This window comes from Catharus ustulatus, chromosome 1 (genome assembly GCF_009819885.2).
Source record: "Catharus ustulatus isolate bCatUst1 chromosome 1, bCatUst1.pri.v2, whole genome shotgun sequence".
NCBI classification, from domain to species: Eukaryota; Metazoa; Chordata; class Aves; order Passeriformes; family Turdidae; genus Catharus; species Catharus ustulatus.
This window is the reverse complement of record NC_046221.1, coordinates 121077918-121095728: the sequence shown is the minus strand read 5'-3', so window position 1 is coordinate 121095728 and position 17811 is coordinate 121077918. Positions and strand designations below refer to the sequence as shown.

At 40.4% G+C, this 17811-nt stretch overlaps 1 protein-coding gene across 4 annotated transcripts in view; it reads right to left on the bottom strand.

The window, feature by feature from the left end:
• Nucleotides 1-17811, bottom strand: part of LYN (LYN proto-oncogene, Src family tyrosine kinase) — a 50081-nt gene that overhangs the window by 30486 nt on the left and 1784 nt on the right. Inside the window, exon 1 of one of the 4 annotated variants that reach the window (XM_033077046.1) lies at nt 13049-13104. The exons of the other annotated variants lie outside the window; for them this stretch is intronic. The gene's annotated coding sequence lies outside the window, so the exon portion shown is untranslated. Of the gene's footprint in view, nt 1-13048; nt 13105-17811 lie in introns of those variants that run through there. 4 annotated transcript variants of the gene reach the window in all.

The window sequence follows — 17811 nt, the reverse complement described above, 5'->3', positions numbered from 1 at the left end:
AATTACCTGCTGTATCTGCAAGATCAGGTATTTATCCACTTAAGTGCTAACCTTTTTGCTCTTGAATAGTCTGCTTCTACAGAACAAACAGCTGAAGTGGAGGGCATGAAGTAATTTGATCCAAGTTGTCAGCCAAAAATCCCTTTCCCTATTCCTGTAAGAAAGCTGAGCACATCTTTAGAGATTGCAGCATGCCCAGTGCCAGTGTAAACTCAGAGAAAAGCATTTTTTACTCAGACTTTTTTCTGCAGCTGAAAGCACATGAACAAACCTAAGTCAAACCTGCTGTGAGGCTGTGCTGGTAAGCTCAAGGTTGGCATTTATTCATGACAGTAATGACTGATCAGTAACAACTACGCAGAGGCGCTTCAAAATGACACTGAATTTTACTTGATGTCGTGTGAAATCACACAAATACAGTTTGTGAGATGACCCTTGTGATGGTTTCAAACAAAGAGAAGATCCTGAGCCTCATCATGAAGCACTGGTTTTTCTGGGTTCCTTTCCTCATAGAGATGAAAGTCCACAGTCCCCACAGGACTCATCTAGTTCTACATATGCAAAAAGCCCCAAGAGTTGGTGCTGAAGCCCAACTGCTTTAAGGGGCTTATTGCCCCTTTCACTCCAGTGTAGCCTCAAGGACTGAACATTTAGTAGGAACCAGGTGATAACAAGGGTTTACCTAAAGGTGAGCCCCACACTGCATTCTGCCAAAGCAGCCTCATTCTTGCACTCCAGTTCTGCTCCAGAACACAGATTACAGCTTAGCATGTGGGCAACTGCTTCAGGAGTGGGATCCTGACCTAACTAAAATGCCAGTGCAGGGAGGAGTGTCTAAATAAATAAAACGTTTCATTTGCTGTAAATGTTTATTTGCCCAGCACTCTGTTGCTGTGTCAGAAGGAAGGGTTTTGTGCAGATAAAAAGATAAAGAGAATGCAGTAAGCAAAGAGCAATACAGAGAGCCCAGCATCACTACAAACCAAACTCCATTATTTTTTATCATAGATAAAAATAATTTGTACATCACAGAAAATGCTGCCAGTCCCTACTCAGATGTTTCCCACTCCAACAGTTCTGCAATACAGGAGACACTACTTCCTATTCATGCTTTTCATTTATTGTCCTGTCCACACCTCTAGGCATGAAAGATAAACACTGAATTAAAAGAAATTCTATTTAACATAGCTGCTAATATTTATAAATAGATATCTAAAAAAGGAACAGCTTCTCTTTTGAGAAAGAGCATACTGCAGTCATGGCTAAAAGGTAAACACAAGTCCTTAGATTAACAGCTGCAGCAAGGTGACAAGAATTTGGTTCAGGCACCCTTCAAAAAGCCACAGAGATATCCCTAAGAGCTATCACACAGAGCCTCAGCAACAGGTTTCCCAAGACACTGACTTTGATGTCTACCTTTGCCTTGAATTTTCCCTCTGAATCCCCTATCTCATCTTGGTACTACAGAACTTAGGTCTTAATTCCAAAATGTTTTGGGAGGAGCTGAAGTCAGACCTAATGCAGTATTCTTCCACAGTTAATAGCTGCTGTCTGTCCCCAAAATAGAATTGCTTTTTATGCCTTTTTCTACACTTCCATCAAAGTAATGTGTCTAAGGACACAATACTTCCTACTGCAAACAATCAAGTTTCATGTGACCATCATCTGTCCATCCACCATCAGCAGCATTTGGGGTTTCATTTCGTCCCAGTGCTTACCCTTTGCATCATCTACAAAGGTGATCTCATTTTTTGTTTTGTTTTCATAACCATTCTTTTCCTTGTGATTTTTTTACAAACAACATATATGATGCACATTAGAAATTATTTCCTACAAAACCCACTTGACATGTCTGTTCTTTTCTTGATCAAATCATGTCTTTGTGGAAATGATTCTCAAATCTTTGTAAGATTATACTTTGACTTTTCCAGTAAAAAAGTAACTTCTAAATAATTAGAACTACAACAACGAGCATACAAGCTCTATTTTATCAAAGAAGTATATATTTTATCCAATAAATATCTATTGTTGAAAAGGTCAGTAATCATGTATCTAAACACCAATGCTCTATATGGCTTAGGGTTTTAATAGATAGATACATACACATTTTAATACGTAGATAAATAATATAAATTTGTTTTCAATTGAATACAAAGAACAAACTCTTCATTTAAACCACAGATTTCTCATGCATAAGAATAAGAAGAAAATTAAGACCCTCAACTTACTTTGAGTCTTAAATATTGCTTTATATTTAAACTTCTGAATCAAAGAACAGGAAGCAACTGTTTTTATCTATATATAAAAACCCAACTGGCTTCACAGCTGGAGCTTTAAAGGGGGTTTAGAGCAGAGGAGTAAATAGTTTTATTTTTAATACCTCTTTCAAAATTTGAAAACAATACCATTGCCCTCCTCTGTTTTAGATATTTCATTCTGGCCTTTAATGCCAGTTGGTTTGCTGCTACACAGCAGCAAGTGATTCCTCCATCAGACCTCCTGAACTCCTGTGCATTTTCCTCAAGGTCAAGGCAGAAGTGTCTCAAAACTCAGAGTGAGCAACCTAGATTAAAACTGGGGAGGAAGGATTGTGTAATCCTGCTCTGCTCAAGGACACAAACACCTGCTTTCTCAGAAGCTCATCCAACATTCTGTGTCACTTCAATCAACTGTTCAAATTTACAATTATATGAAAAAAAAATTTAAAAATCTTAAATGTAAGGACTTCTTTTACCTTAACCATCAGTGCTATCCAAGTGTTGCAAAGATTTCCTCTATCTCTGTTATTGGGACTATGAGGAACACTATTTCTGGGAAACTTGGGTTCATTTCTTACCCCTCATCACATGGCAAAGCAACTGCCAAGGAATACAGAGCAGGAGTTTAACTGGAGGTGGTAAAGCTCAGCAGTGACTTATCAGTACTGCTCTTCACATATTTGTGCCAGTGAAGATTTGCTATTAGTCCATAGTGAGAATAGGAGTTGCAAAAATAAATTATCTGTGGTTGGGAGCAATATGAAAGCATCAACTGAAGAGAAGTTGTTTTCTGTACCTCCCCAGTCTCAGATAAATATATACAATCCATTTATAATATTAGCTGTATATATATAATACTATGTATAGATAATACATATATTATATGGATATAAAATATTATCTATAGATAAAAATTTCAATCTTACTGTAAGTCCTGACTGTCTGAAAACTTTCATCAAATTAGACTCATGCAAATGCAGAAATCTGGGGTCAGCTTTCATTTTGAGCTTGTTTCACTTCCTACATCTTGTTTTTGCACTGGCAACTAGCTAGGGGAACTTAAGCAGTTTCTTCTTCTTCTCTTGCCTTTCTGCTAAAATGGTTCTGTATGTCTCAGTCAATCCTTGATGCATGTATTTTAATATATTTTAAAATCTAGCTTATTTCTGTAGGTCTGGATCACCTCATCTCTGTGTCTCCCAAATGGAATTTATCCATGGATAAATGCATGGGCATAGACACACACAGGCATAAATCACCATGTGCTCCCTGCAATGCTTATGGAAGGAGCATGGATAACCTGAATCTACCCAGTGTTTGGCTGTGACAGACTTGCCCTGTGTAGACTCCCACTGCTCCTCAGCTGTGAGAAGCCACAGTCCAGCTGCCAGCATTTAAAAGAAAATGGAAAAATAATGGGGGAATTATTTTAATTGCTTCAATCTTTGTGGAAAAGGGGAGACAAAGTTAAAATAATATTTTGACATACATATCTATAAACAGGTGAAGAAAAGAAACAAGTTAACCCCCAGTGCAATCAACATTATCTTGGTGGAAAAGTATGCAACAAGCACGTTACTGTAAAATTTCCTCATACCTGGTCTCACTACGTCAATCCCTCAAATCTTCCAGGGGTGCAAGTCTGTCAAAGCAAGACAACATTGCTATCTAGTTTATCGACCATGATTAGAGCAAAGGACTGCAAATTACTCATTGGGAAAGGCAGATCTGTTCTAGGCAGCACAATCACATGGCACAAGCTCAGAAGCAAGTTTGCCATGCTACATTTTTAGAGAGATTAATGGGTGATGGTGGGGAAGAACAAAATATTATTGCTGAAACATTTCAGAACCTCATTCCACTCGGCTTAGAAGCTGTCACATAAGTCCCAGTCTTAAAAATGTTTCGGAGACAAAAATGGCATTTAGCCCTTCATCCTCTTGGGAGATTAGGAAGAAGTCACATCTTTATCAGCCTCTCTTCTTGACTGTAAAGACCAAACCCTCTCAGTTTTTTCCATTTCCTTTGGTTATGCTAGCAGTCCTTCTACATATCTGTTTCACTTTGAACCCATCCCTCTCAAGTACTTGAGGTTGGAGCTGCCCAGGTGTTTCAAGATGATTTTCATCAATGCCTTGAAGCAAATAGTATTACTATTTCTTCCATCTACTGAAATACATCACTCAGTAATTCCCAGAAATTAATTTATTATTTCCACACTTTCATCACACGGACCTTTCATACTTGTATGGCCATCCAAAAAGACATTTAGGTTTGTATCACTTTTCATAACGACAAACTATTGTCACAGCAGACTCTCCTATCTCATGTGCATCATCTTACACCCTGATATTAAATTTCTCCCCATTATTTTCCCAGGCTATTCGTCACGCACGATATTCTCAGCCACCTGTGTGTTTCTAATGCCTCTTAATATCGCAAGGGGCCTCATATTTTTTCATTGCAAATGAAAGTACTTTTTACAAGTCTCAGTGTAATGCTAATGTAACACCAGGAAACAGAAAGTGGTCCTGCTAAGAGACTGGTAGTGGTTCCCGTCTGCTGCACTTCCCCTTGCTCTGCTTCTTTCACAATTCCTTGCTTAGCAATTGAGACCAAGATAAATTCTACTTTGTCCATGCTCAGAATATTTTTATGCTTTCCTATATCAGTTACAGAAAATATGATGCTACCACCTTCATGCTCCTTAACACCTGCATTCCTACTGCACTCATACATCTACCACATTTCTACTTCCTCTGCAATGCTCAGTTTTGAGCCCTGCACCAGTATTTCTGCCTCTCCTCTTCAGAGCCCTGGTTCCCAACATGAATGCACAAATATCTCAGTCCAGCTGAACCAGTCTGGGTTGGCACACACCTTCCCTGAATCCTCTACCAAGCTGAGTACTGCTCTCAATGAAATTCTCACCACCCATTCCTCTATGGTTTGGTGTCCTGTTTTTCTTTCCCACATTTGCCTTCATATTGAAATTAGGTATTAGGACTCTGCAATATTCATACTTCAAGTCCACTTCCTTAAAATAAAAATTCAAGTTACAATGGGGCCAAAAGGTGTGCTGCCATACAACTGTATTGGAAGTGGACTGTGGATTAGAATAAATAGAACGGTTTGGGTTGGAAGGGACCTGCAAGATCATCTCATTCCAAGCCCTCTGCTGTGAGCAAGGACACCTTTCACTAGATCAAGTTACTCAGAGCCCCACTCAACCTTGCCCTTGAACATTTCCAGGGATGGGGCAGCCACAGCTTCTCTGAGCAACCTGTGCCAGGGCCTCACCACCCTCATAGTACAGAATTTCTTCTTAATATCTAATCTAAACGTGCTCTCTGTCAGTTTAAAGCCATTCCCCCATATCCAGTTGCTCCATGCCCTTATAAAAAGTCCCTGTAGGTACTGGAAAGCTGCTTCTTGGAGCATTCTCTTCTGCAGGCTGAACAACCCCACCTCTCTCAGCCTGTACAGCAAAAATCCCCCAACAGTTGACATAAGAACCAAAAACTTTTGGTGAGATAAATACCTGGAGCTGCTGTACTGATGTGTTTCTGGAAAAGGCAGGCCCATTCAGAGCAGCCATATCATATCATATCATATCATATCATATCATATCATATCATATCAATCTTTTCTTCCTATACTCCCCATTTAGATTTCTTTTTCCTTGCTAGATGAGGCTTTTTAGTAATGCATTAACCAACACGAACTAACACATTGCTACACTAAATGGCAAATCAGTGACTTAAGTTATCACATCTCAAACTTCCAATAGGAAGGAATACTTTGGTAAAACCAATTCTATCAGAGTAAACACCTTTCCATATTCAAATGGCACTTCCCAACCTTTGCCTGTCTTGCCTTTAAGTGTCCAGGGAGAGGGCAACTTTATTCAGTGCTTGAAATACACAGTCTTTGCTGGAGCTCATAAAGGACAGCATAACACATAAATATCATCACAGTTGGTGACATGAAAGGTAGCTATAACACAGGTGGGAAGCTTTGGCCAAGAAAAAAAAAATCTTCAATTTTCCTGTAAATTCACTACAATTTTGTCTGGATTAGTTAAAATCTTGGTTTCATGCAGAAATTTTGGCAGTGGTTAAAAAAACAAAACACATTGAAGTCAACGAAAATCAGCAAGAAACACTGAAAATAATGTCACTGTGGTGGTATAATGATGTTATAATGCTTTCAGAAGGATGAAAATAAAATCCTGAAACAAAACATCACATTGAAATGAAGTAGAATTTGTACAAACTACTGATCCTTGTTTATCCAATTGAGGAAAATAGAATTACCAAAACACAAGAAAGTTAATCCACAAAAGACTGTAATTTTGCTAACATTGCATAATAGACTTTATATATCATGAAAATATTCCAGATTCATTTAGTCAGTATTTTTGGCACTAATTTTATACCAAGTCTTACATTAAAATAACATCTGTTTTCTGACCTTATAATACTTGCTTCATTTTATTACAATCATTTGCCTCAACTTCATCTTCCAGAATTTTGAATCAATATCAACAATGAATTAATTCACTTTGCCAGCCCTCAGGCAACCACATCTCCCATTTCCTCAACTTTTTTTCCACTGTACTATATCTTTTGAAGATGGGGGAAAAGGTCAAATAACATCTTAATTTGACATAACAGAATAAATACTTTTATCACATTCTTCAAAAGGATCATATGACATGGAACAGAAAAGCTGTGCCAACACGTTAACCAACTTAAGGCAAAGGTTCCCAAAATACTTTAAAGACTTTAAAGTGTAATGAAAGCTATAAGTAAAAATGTCATTTTCTTGACTGGTTAAAACTCTCAGTAATGACAAACAGCAGCTTCATATAACCAAATCTCCATTTCCAAATTAAAATTTGGCCAAACCACTACACTGAAAAGGATCAACATTCTTCCTAACTATTAGGAAGTGTCCCAATCCAGCTAGCAAACCCCAAGGATGAAATCTACTTTCCAAGTTGAGTGTATCTATTGACTCACATACTGTTTTTTTCAGCTTTAAATTGATGATTTTGGCCAATAATGGTAGTGTGCTAAATTTTCAGTAGTCTATATTTGCTCTGCACTTTATGTATGTCTATGCCTGCCACTAGGAAAAGGATCCTTCTCCACACCTTTTTAGTGATTAGAGCAATAACAGTGGTATAGAAAAATGAGAAACTACCCATTAAAACAACAAAGCTGTTGGGAGTGAGGCCAAAGGTCTTCATCCTTGTAACAAGTGACATGATGGAAGGATAGGACAAGCTTCACACAGTTTCTTTGAAGAACACAGATCTGGGATCTATCCTTCTTCACTCCCAACAGTACTTACCCAGCTATTCATCCTCCCCTTCTCCTTCACAGACACTTTGCCTCCCAAAACAAGGTGTAGTTGAGAGCTCCCACATGAGTCCTAAAGACCTGGTTCATGCCCACAGTAGCTTTACTCAGGAGTTGTTTTCAATATTTGATGTTTGGAAAGCAAAGGTACAGTCACACAAATCATCTGAGTATTACTGTGCAGTGCCCCATGCCTGCATTTACAGTGTGACACACGAAAGAGAAATGAGAGCTTCTCCCTGTTTTCACTGAGCCTCAGAAGGTAGCAAGGGGCAAAGTGAGCAACTTGCTAACTTACAGTAATTTCACGAATACAAGCCGCACCATTTTGACTAAGATTTTGCTCCCAAACCGGAAATGCGGCTAATACTCAGGAGCGGCTAATATGTGAATAATTTTCTGACATTTACAACCTCAGAAGTGCCAGCCAGAGTGCCGAGACGAGCAGCTGCAAAGCCGGCATTTCACGATTGTTACAAATTGTTACTCTGTTGCGCCACAGGTAGAGCCTGATTCCCTGCAGGCAGCACGGGGGGCGGGGAGAGAGGAGGGGGAGCTCTCTCCTTCCCTCCTGTGCCGCAGCCCGGGGGAGGCGGCGGGGGCCCCGTGGCGCCATTGCCGCGGCCCGGGGGGAAGGCGGGGTGCTCCGTCCCCGCCCACCGCTGCGGGAGCGGGCTCCGTCCCTGCCTGCCACCGCGGGGCAGCACTGGGCCATGGTGACTGAGCCCAGCAGCAGCAGTGGCCAGCCCCGAGCGGCCTCACTGAGCGGCAGCGCCGGGCTCGGCCACCCGGCCCCGTCGGCAGCCCCGAGCGGGCCGAGCCTGCACAGCCCGAGCCGAGCCAGTAAACCCCGCCCTGCTGCGGTTCTGTTACTAATTGGCAACTTTGTTGCACGCGGGTCCTCGCTGCGAATGACAGAGCGGCTTATACTCAGGTGCGGCTTATGTATGGACCAAGAACGTATATTTGCCAACACCCAGAGATGCGGCTTATACTCAGTGCGGTTTGTATTCGTGAAATTACTGTACACTGAGTTTGGGGGATCATCACCAGGCTGCACCCTAACGAGCCCTTCTGCTGAAATTTGCTCCTCTGCCTTCTGCAGAAGGTGCAGAGGAAGGCATATTTGCAGGTAGTAGCTGACACTTGAAACCTTTGTCTCCTTCAAGTAAGGCAGCCTAATGCTCAACCTCCACATGCCCGGACAAACGGATTGATGGGACTCTTGTTGAAGCAAATTATTAATAGCTACTACATCTAATGGGAGAGGATAGTTATTCATGAAGGTGGCCTTCAACTAATTTATCTGTTGTTGGCAATAAAGACTATTTCGCAGATGCGATCTCCTGCTTTGAAGTGTGCCTGTGATTCAAACCCACTGTTACATTGTAAATAGAATGCAAAGATCATAGAATTGTTAAAGCAGGAAAAGACCTCTAAGATCATCAAACTATGTCCCCAGTTGCCACGTTTAGTGAGGTACTCTGAATGCTTTCAGGGATGGAGATCCTACCACTGCCCTGGGCAGCCTGTTCAAACACCCGACCACATTGTTAGTGAAGGAATTTTTCCTGATATCCAATCTAAATCTCCCCAGGCCCAACTTGAAGCAATTTCCTCTTGTCCTGTCACTTGCTGCTTGGAAGAAGAGATCAAAGCCTACCTGCACACAACCTCCTTCCAGGGCATTGCAGAGAGTGATAAGCTCTCCCCTGAGTCTCCTTTTCTCCAGTCTAAACAACCCCAAACAAACCTCAGCCACTCCTTGTAGGATTTGTCCTCCAGACACTTCCCCAGCTCTGATGCCTTTCTCTGGACTCACTCCAGAACCTCAATGTCCTTCTTGTAAGGAGGGGCCTAAAACTGACCCCAGGATTTGAGGTGAGGATTTGAGCACTCACCGGTGCTGATTCCAGAGGGACAATCCCTGCCCTGCTCCTGCTGGCCACACTATTGCTGATGCAGGCCAGGATGTCACTGGCCTTCTTGGCCACTTGGCTGGCTCATGTTCAGCTGGATGCTGACCAGCACCCCCAGATCCCTTATTGCCAAACCACTTTCCAGCCTCTCTGCCCCCAGCCTGTGGTGTTGTGTGGTGTTGTTGTGACCCAAAGGCATCACCCACTACTTGATCTTGTTGAATCTCATGCAACTGAACTCAAGCCATCAATCCAGCCTGTCCAAATCCCTCATCACATCAATAAATCATGATGCAGGACAGCAAATTCACAGCCAGCGAGCCCTGATGAAGGTTTTGAGGGTGGTCTCATAGAAAGTATACCACTTCTCCTCTGGGTTTATCTTCTGTTTTCAGTGTGTTTAATAAAAGAGAGAAATGGGGAACAGAACATAAGTGCATATTAGCCTTAGTTGTTTCCAATTTGGGTAACTATATCCCCAGGAAATAAATCAATTTTTATAAACCTTACTTGATTTCAGGCATTCTACAATCCACTTTCAACATGGATTATGACAGTTTTGGTTAAATCAGGAAAGAATGACCTCAATGTCAATGGATCCCAACCGTAACAGCCTTGCCATTGTGTAACTCGTATTACTTTGCCCCATGCTGCCTTTGCCATTCTGCTTCATTGGTCAGAAGTCTTCTTTATCTGCTGTCAACTCCATGTTTGGTTGCTGATATGTACTTGTGACTAAACTTGCAAATAAAACACAGCATCCTTGTTATAATAGCATCATATTATGTCTTGAGCATATCTAAATCACTGAATTTCATGAAAGAGAAGCAGATTTTTTTTTCACTTTTTTTTTCAGCATACATTTAAATTGTAAAAATGTTACTCCTTCAGCAGATTGTATTGTGTGTCATTAGGTGTACAGCACTAGATATACACAGACCTCTCCTGAAACAGAGGACATTGGGCTGGGATATGTAATATGGACACAAAATTGGATTCTAGACCTATACAAAAATTTGGGGTTAAATCATTCATGCTGACATGAGCAAACACTCACAGTTCCTCCTGAAAGTTTGCAAACATTGGACAAGTTTGCTCAAGTTGCAAGAGGAAACTGCAAGAGCCCTCAAAAAAAAAAAAAAATCACCATCGAATCCGGTGCCACTAAATTGCGTGGCAGAAATGAAATTTTTTGCTGTTTAATCTTTGCAAGGATATTAGACCAGCATTCAGCACTAATTGTGTAAGTATCCACAGTATCCACCTTGTCTTGTTCTCACTGATATCAAATAGTAGAATCTCCCTTAAATTCAAGGGTGTAAGAACATCCCCCAGGTTCTGGCACTTCACAGAAGCCTATTTATAACTCATTTATTTTGCTTAATTTTAAACTCTGTGTTAATTATATTCCTTCACGGGCATGAATCTAAACTAGGAATGTACCAGTTGGTTTCTCACCCAGATTAGTGAATTGTTTCAAGCAACTGTTGCAATTTGTCACACATGGTGTAGCAGCAAAGGGTATCCAACAGTTTGCTGCAAACACAACGAAGAGAATTTAAAGTGCTCTGTGATTAGGAATTTTGGGAGATTTTTAGATTAAGTCCTTGAGATCAGAGGGTGTTTTTAATAGATACTCCTCTTAAGTCTACCAAACATATCCTGAGGGGCTGCAGAATTTCACCAATTGGGGTCTGAAAGCCTGACAAGAAAGAGGGAAGTATGCTCTAAGCCTTGTGGAACTACATGCTCAAGCTGGGGTGGCAGTAAGAGTGTAAAAGGAAATACCTCACTGAAGGAAATATGTCACTGAATGAACATGAATATGAATTCACATCCAAGTTTCTAAGCACGTTTTTCACAATTATTGCACGCATGAGCACGAATAAGAAGTTTCTCTAACATTAACCAAAATTAGAAATATTTCACATGCTTTCTATTTTCATAAAGGATTGAGAATGAGAATTTGGAAGCTCTCTTTGAAGGAAAGATTGTAAATACCTGGTGTGACAGTTCACTTGACTGCTCCTGCTTCAAAGGTTGTAAGGAAGAACTGGAGTACTCCAATTCTAAACACAGGTATGTCTTTGCAGATTATCTTTCTCAAGGGCAAGAATATTTCCCATATTACCAAGACAGCAGCTATGCAAGTTTATTAACTTTAATCAAGTTCTCTTATACCTGAGAGAAATTATTCTGTATTAAACAGAAGATCTGACTAGGAGGCTGACTTAAAGATACACATTGCATTTGCTCAATATGCTAATTTATTTCATTTCAATAACTGATACATAATTTGACCTCTGTTACTCTTTTAACTTCGCCTTGAAATTTCTTGTTTTCTCACTCTAAAAACAACCAACATTTTCATATTCACAGCATACCACTACTGGATTGTGCAGCACTCAGTATTTTCTGTTGTTTCTAGTCCTGTTTAATGGTTGGTTGATAGCAGATGAAGACCCAGCAGTTACAACCACAGCAAGTTTCACTGAACCAGGCTCTGATCCTGTAAGTGACAGCACACAGCTTGTAGGAGCTTAAAGACTTCAGGAGACTTTCTGCACAAAGGGCAGCACACAGACCTTAAAAAATAGGCCAGCACTCACAATAATTCTAGCAGATTTAGACTTACAGTAAACTGAAGGATTATGACAATAATTTTCACATCCATACTGCAGACTGCAAGAATTTCACAGCACTATGATTGCAACCATACTGGCTGCTCATTAAAGTTTATAACCTTTGCAACTCCACATAACTCAAGTATATAGCTCTCAGGCAGGACATGTGATTATGCTATACTTTGAAAAACTGCTTTAGATTGTGCACAAACCCCAGTGTTTAAATGTGACTTCAACACTCACAGGCCATGCAGCTACCTTTCAAAGCAAGAACTAAAACCAAATCAGTGTTTACAATGGTTGTCCAAGCTTGTTTCAGGAGAACCATAACAAGTCCACAACTTGCATTTTAATTCCACAGTATTAAGTGTTGTGCATAGAAAATGCTTTAAAAACTGGTAAGACTTCATTGTTTGGCCACACATGGGAAGTTCTCAGGACAACACAAACCATATGAGAAAAGGTGTAGAAGAAGAGGCCAAAATGCCTAAGAAATCAGAATTGGAGTTGATACTGAGAAACAAATTAAGCAGGAGGACTGCAGAAACAAAGAGACCAAAATAGAAAAAAAAAATCAAATAAGAATGAAGAGAATAACTAATTGGGTAGAGACAAATATAGTCTCTGGGAAAGCACATATTCTCAATCAGTATGACAAGATACAGAACACGTAATAAACATTTGTATTCTGTGCTCCAAGGAGAAATTACTTTCTTGTGTCATACCATACAAACCACCTGCTTTTATTGCAGGAGTAGGGAAAAGAACCTTTCACTGATCCAAACCTAATCCAATACATATGATTTGAATAAACTACTCAAACACATTTTTGACACTTGTAGTCTTGCTTAAATGCTCCATTTACAGCAGAAGTATCTTACCTGAAGCAGCCTTCTCCCACTTGTTCACTCTACCAAAACTCTTTTCTGCTGGTGCCAGCTCCATTGAACTAGGTTCTTCTAAACTTGCACTGCTTTCTCCAAGCCAAATTTCTAAAGTTTCACTTCCTATGGGGTCAGTGTACGGGGCACACCAAAACCAATGAGCACAGAACATCAATCCTGGAGCAAGAGTTGTTGTCTCAGCACCACATCCCCACAACACTAAGACTTGATTTCTTCTCCACAGGCCAGCACACATGCTGATAAACCCATGCTATGCTTCCCTGAACCAGAAGGGTTTACAAGGAGGGTCAATGGTGGCTCAAAAACTTTTTACGTGCGCCACTACAAAAATCTGCATGCAACAGAAAAGAAACTTGACCAGAGAAGGTCAAAGCAGCATCACAAGAAGGACAGACAAAGAGGCAGGGGACAATCCACACTGACCATTTTCAAGGCAGAAACCTGTTTTAAGTCAGTTTGAGGTCACAATTTTAAATGAGATGTGTCAAACGGCAGTTAGCTGTCTCTAAAGACCAATTACACATAACTGTACTCTACACAGAATAATCTTGCTGACAACTTACAGAGGTACAAAGTTGCCCTTAAACAAGGCATAGCCTTAAAATACTTTGAAGACCATGTCAGTACTTCCAGGTTGGTACTCCACTGGCCTTCATATCTCCTCAAGAGGCTGAGGGTACATATTTCTGGATGTGTATTCTCTGATAAGCAGTTTACAAATGATAATTGGCTTATGAAAGGTGATAAGCCTTACTCTTCCAGAAGGGGAAAATGAAATTGCTGCAGACATCTAAATCAAAGGATGAAATAAACAGTTTATAACACTGACAGTCCTGAAGACAAAGCTACAAAGAAACAGCAGAATGATGTTGACAAAAATAAATAGAATGCTGGGAGAAGAAAAAAAGGAAATTGTGGTAGGGAGTGCTCCTACAGCAGGGTAAACACTGAAACATGGATTTTTCTAGGAAACTGGGGAGAAAAAGCCTCAAACAAACAGCACATCATTACTAATGAAGACATTTGAAGTAGTGTGGATCAAGGACGTTTTTGGAAACACTGGTAAGCGTTATGGCAGAGGGAGGATAACTGCTCTCAAGGAAATTTAGCAGATTTTGAGAAGAGGCATGCTCTCCTGGTCAGGCATAGTGGGAGCACTGCTGTCTACTGCCTGCCATCAATCAGGCCATCTACATCCAAAGAGAAATGGGCTGAGATTACACCTCAGAATGACTTGGTACTTCTCCACTGGTGCCAGGACAGCTGCTGCAATCTCTCTTGAAGCCCAGTGCAAATACAGCTGGACAGGAAAAGGAGGACGAATTACCACACCAGCAATCCAGCAAAAGAGTTGCTTAAAAGGTAAGTTTTCTAACACCCCTCATGGGCTGCAACTCTTCCCTCCAGCCTTTGCATAGTTCAGCACATCTTTTGCAATGATAAGCCTGGAGTTACAAAAGTGTACTTTGAATCCCATTTGCACATTCTGTTACATCACAATGGCACATTCAAATTACTCTTGCAGTGTATTTTGAACAAGTCAAACACAGAACGTCCAATATAGGATTTCCTCTTTCCCCTGCCCATCCCCTTCCTGTTTGTTTACTGAAAACTTTCACTTCCTCAGTGACACTGACACCAGCTCTGGCGATCACTTAACCCTGGCTCTCCAGTCCTTGTCCACTCACACCTGAATCACAGCTCCCCAGGGCATTTGGTACCTACCGAAGGGTTTTAAAAATCCATCAAAACACATGGTAGGGCTGGGGCTGCCCTGGAGAAAACCATTTTCTGTCCACTGGATCTAATGAATATAAACCTCATGATTCTGGCAAGGGACACTTGAGTGGGCAATTTCAACATATGCAATAGATGTGCTACTATTCAGATCTTTCCCTACTCAGTTGATACTACCAGGAAATATTCTTTTTGTCTGAATACAGTAGAAATTAGTCATAGGTCAGACTTACTGATTTATAAATGTGTTACCACTACATAGGAATTCACTCAAACATATTCTTTAACTTTTGGTATTAATTTACTTCTAAGCCCCTGCTACAGCCATACATGGAAAGAGAAAACCTGCTTAGCAGCCAAATATACTTCTCTACTAATTCCTGTGATACCATATTTACTACAGTTCAAACCTAATATAAAACCTGAATAAGATTTCATTGAAAAAAACCCAAAAAACCCAAACAGATTTGTGTTCACCTATCTGTACAAACTAATGAAGGAAACATGAAAAAAAAGCAATAGATTGTAGATACCACATCAGAAAGCCCACTTAGCAGATTATGCTTTTTTTGACGAACTTCCTGAAACAGCTTTTTTTAAACCAACAAAGGAGAAGTTAAAAGCACATCTCAGAGGGAGTCCTTTCCCTTCAAAATTTTATCATTTCCATACTTAGAGCAGCCCTCTAAAATTTAGAAAACTGCAAAAGGTGCCATTGCAGAAGAGTAGCTGCATCCCATACTTCAAAGCCTTTGGTGAACTATCACGTGTTCCAGTTTAAGATTTCACTATTTCCTATCACAGCTGGCCTTTGCAAATTAAAGTAAGAAATTCTACAATATGTCAACCACAGGAAGAAGTAGCCTTCTGCCACATGCAGCAGAGACCATAGAGGAAGAAGGACACTTTGTTCAGACTGTTTATTATTGGAGTCCTTTGAACTGAAGACGTAAGACAAGTGTGCTGTGCAAACACAGGAACCAATTGTAGATACTTAAGATGCCAGCAGTTTGAAAAAGAAAGGCAGTGCTGACCAAAGGCAGAGCAAAGGCTGGCCTGGACAGTACCAGTCCACCCTTTTAACCCACCAGAGAAATGAAATCTACCCATTACTCCCTTCACCTTTCCCTAGTATCTTCCTTCTTTTCTCCCCAGCAAAGTGTTACTGTCAAAATACAGTTTCCCTTCTGACATTTGCCTGACAAAACTAACCAGTCTATTTACCTCTGTGAGTAGTTCTTTAGGGCACAAAAAAAATGCAAGTATCTCATAAATATTTGCAGGAAATGCTTCCAGCACATCATGAGTTCTGCCTTCATGTTTTGTTCCATGAACCTACATTTTTCAGGAAAGATGCTGAACTCAAACGTGAATAATTCAGTCTCGGAAATTACAGCATTTAATGACAATGTCAACAGGAAATGTATCTGAATCAGGCAAAAATAAATATGAAAGCAAAGACCTTTCCATCCTTCCCTGAAGGACAATGAAGTTTAAACTAGGAACAGTCACACTAAGGACAGTTGCATTGCATTTGTCTTTTATTAGTACAGGCTGATTTCTTTGAGAAGGCACCATCACTGTTTACGGGGTGGCAGACTCCTTCTCCCTGTATGCGTCATTAAAGACTGTTTTCATACAAATGCAATTTTATATTTTTATCAACAGTTTCCTGTGGTATGGCTTAGCAAGTCTGGAAGTCTTTCTTATGACACCATCTCTAGCATTCCTACACTCTCATTAAAGAGGGGACAAGAATAGATGGGAGAAATAGGAAGTAGGAATAAGATCAACAGGACCAACAAATCTGAATTCTCAGACGGGGGAACTGGTTTTTCTATAGAATGAAGCCTTTTTGCTTACAGACTGAAATCCTACAGAGGCAATATCATAATAAATGCTGCTTAGCAGAGTCACATGGTTTGGTGCAATTATTTACACACTCAGCTCCATAGCTTCAAAAGGAAGTATCATTCCCTGCATATAAAGCTCATACAATCCTCAGGATCCCCGGCCCACAGATTCTCCTCCCATCCCTTGCATTAGCTCATGACAGCTCATATCCTTCTGGGATCTCTGTGGGAGCAGACATCCCCCTCTGCGTACAGCCATGCTACCACAGCAGATTGCTAGGAATCCTAGGTTATACCTAACTCCCACCCCATTAATTGTTTAGTTAGTTGGTTCGTTAGTTAGTTATTCCCATATGCTTGTCTTCTGTGTTCACTCAGTTTTGAAAAAGGCTCCCTGAACCCCAAGAGTAAAAATAGCTTTACAACTCCCTGGATAGAAGAAAAATAAGTCACTCAGTTACTCAGGACATGCACATATGGAGAGGAGGAAAGATCTCATCCCCTTCCCAAAACACCTAGCCCTTTGACAAAAACAAAACCAAAAATTGTCTCATGATCAACATGTGTTCATCCCAAAACCTCAAAGATTCCTATGAATATTTAAAATAATATGCAGAGTAGAGGTAGGCAAACATCTCCTTTTTGTGACAGCAATGGAATCACATCTGACATTAAATACAGCAGCACTTAAACTTTCCCAAATGATACAGAGAGGTCAATGTTGCTCCCTGACGTGCCCCACAAGAAGCGCCAGGTCTAACATCTCTGATTTGGTGAGACATCCCACTAAAGAACAGGTACTGACTGACCTGAGCCAGGAAGACCTTGGACTTGTTTTTATTGCCTGTCACAGAATTGTTTCCCTCACACTTGCTGTTCTGTGATGCCATTAAGTTTACAGGAGTCAAAAAGGCCATAGGAAGAGAGGTCACTTCAATTACATAGATAAACTGGGGGAAAAGTGCTATGAAATACTTACTGATACATTCATAAACACTTATTTGTTCATAAATACCTGCAAGGAATAGTTTCACATCTATGGAAACTCCACTGAAAAGGGTAACATCAAACCCCATAGTATTAAACAACTTAAAGGTAACTGGGTTTAACTTTGCATTGTAAAGTTTCACAATTGATTGTTTTGTCAGA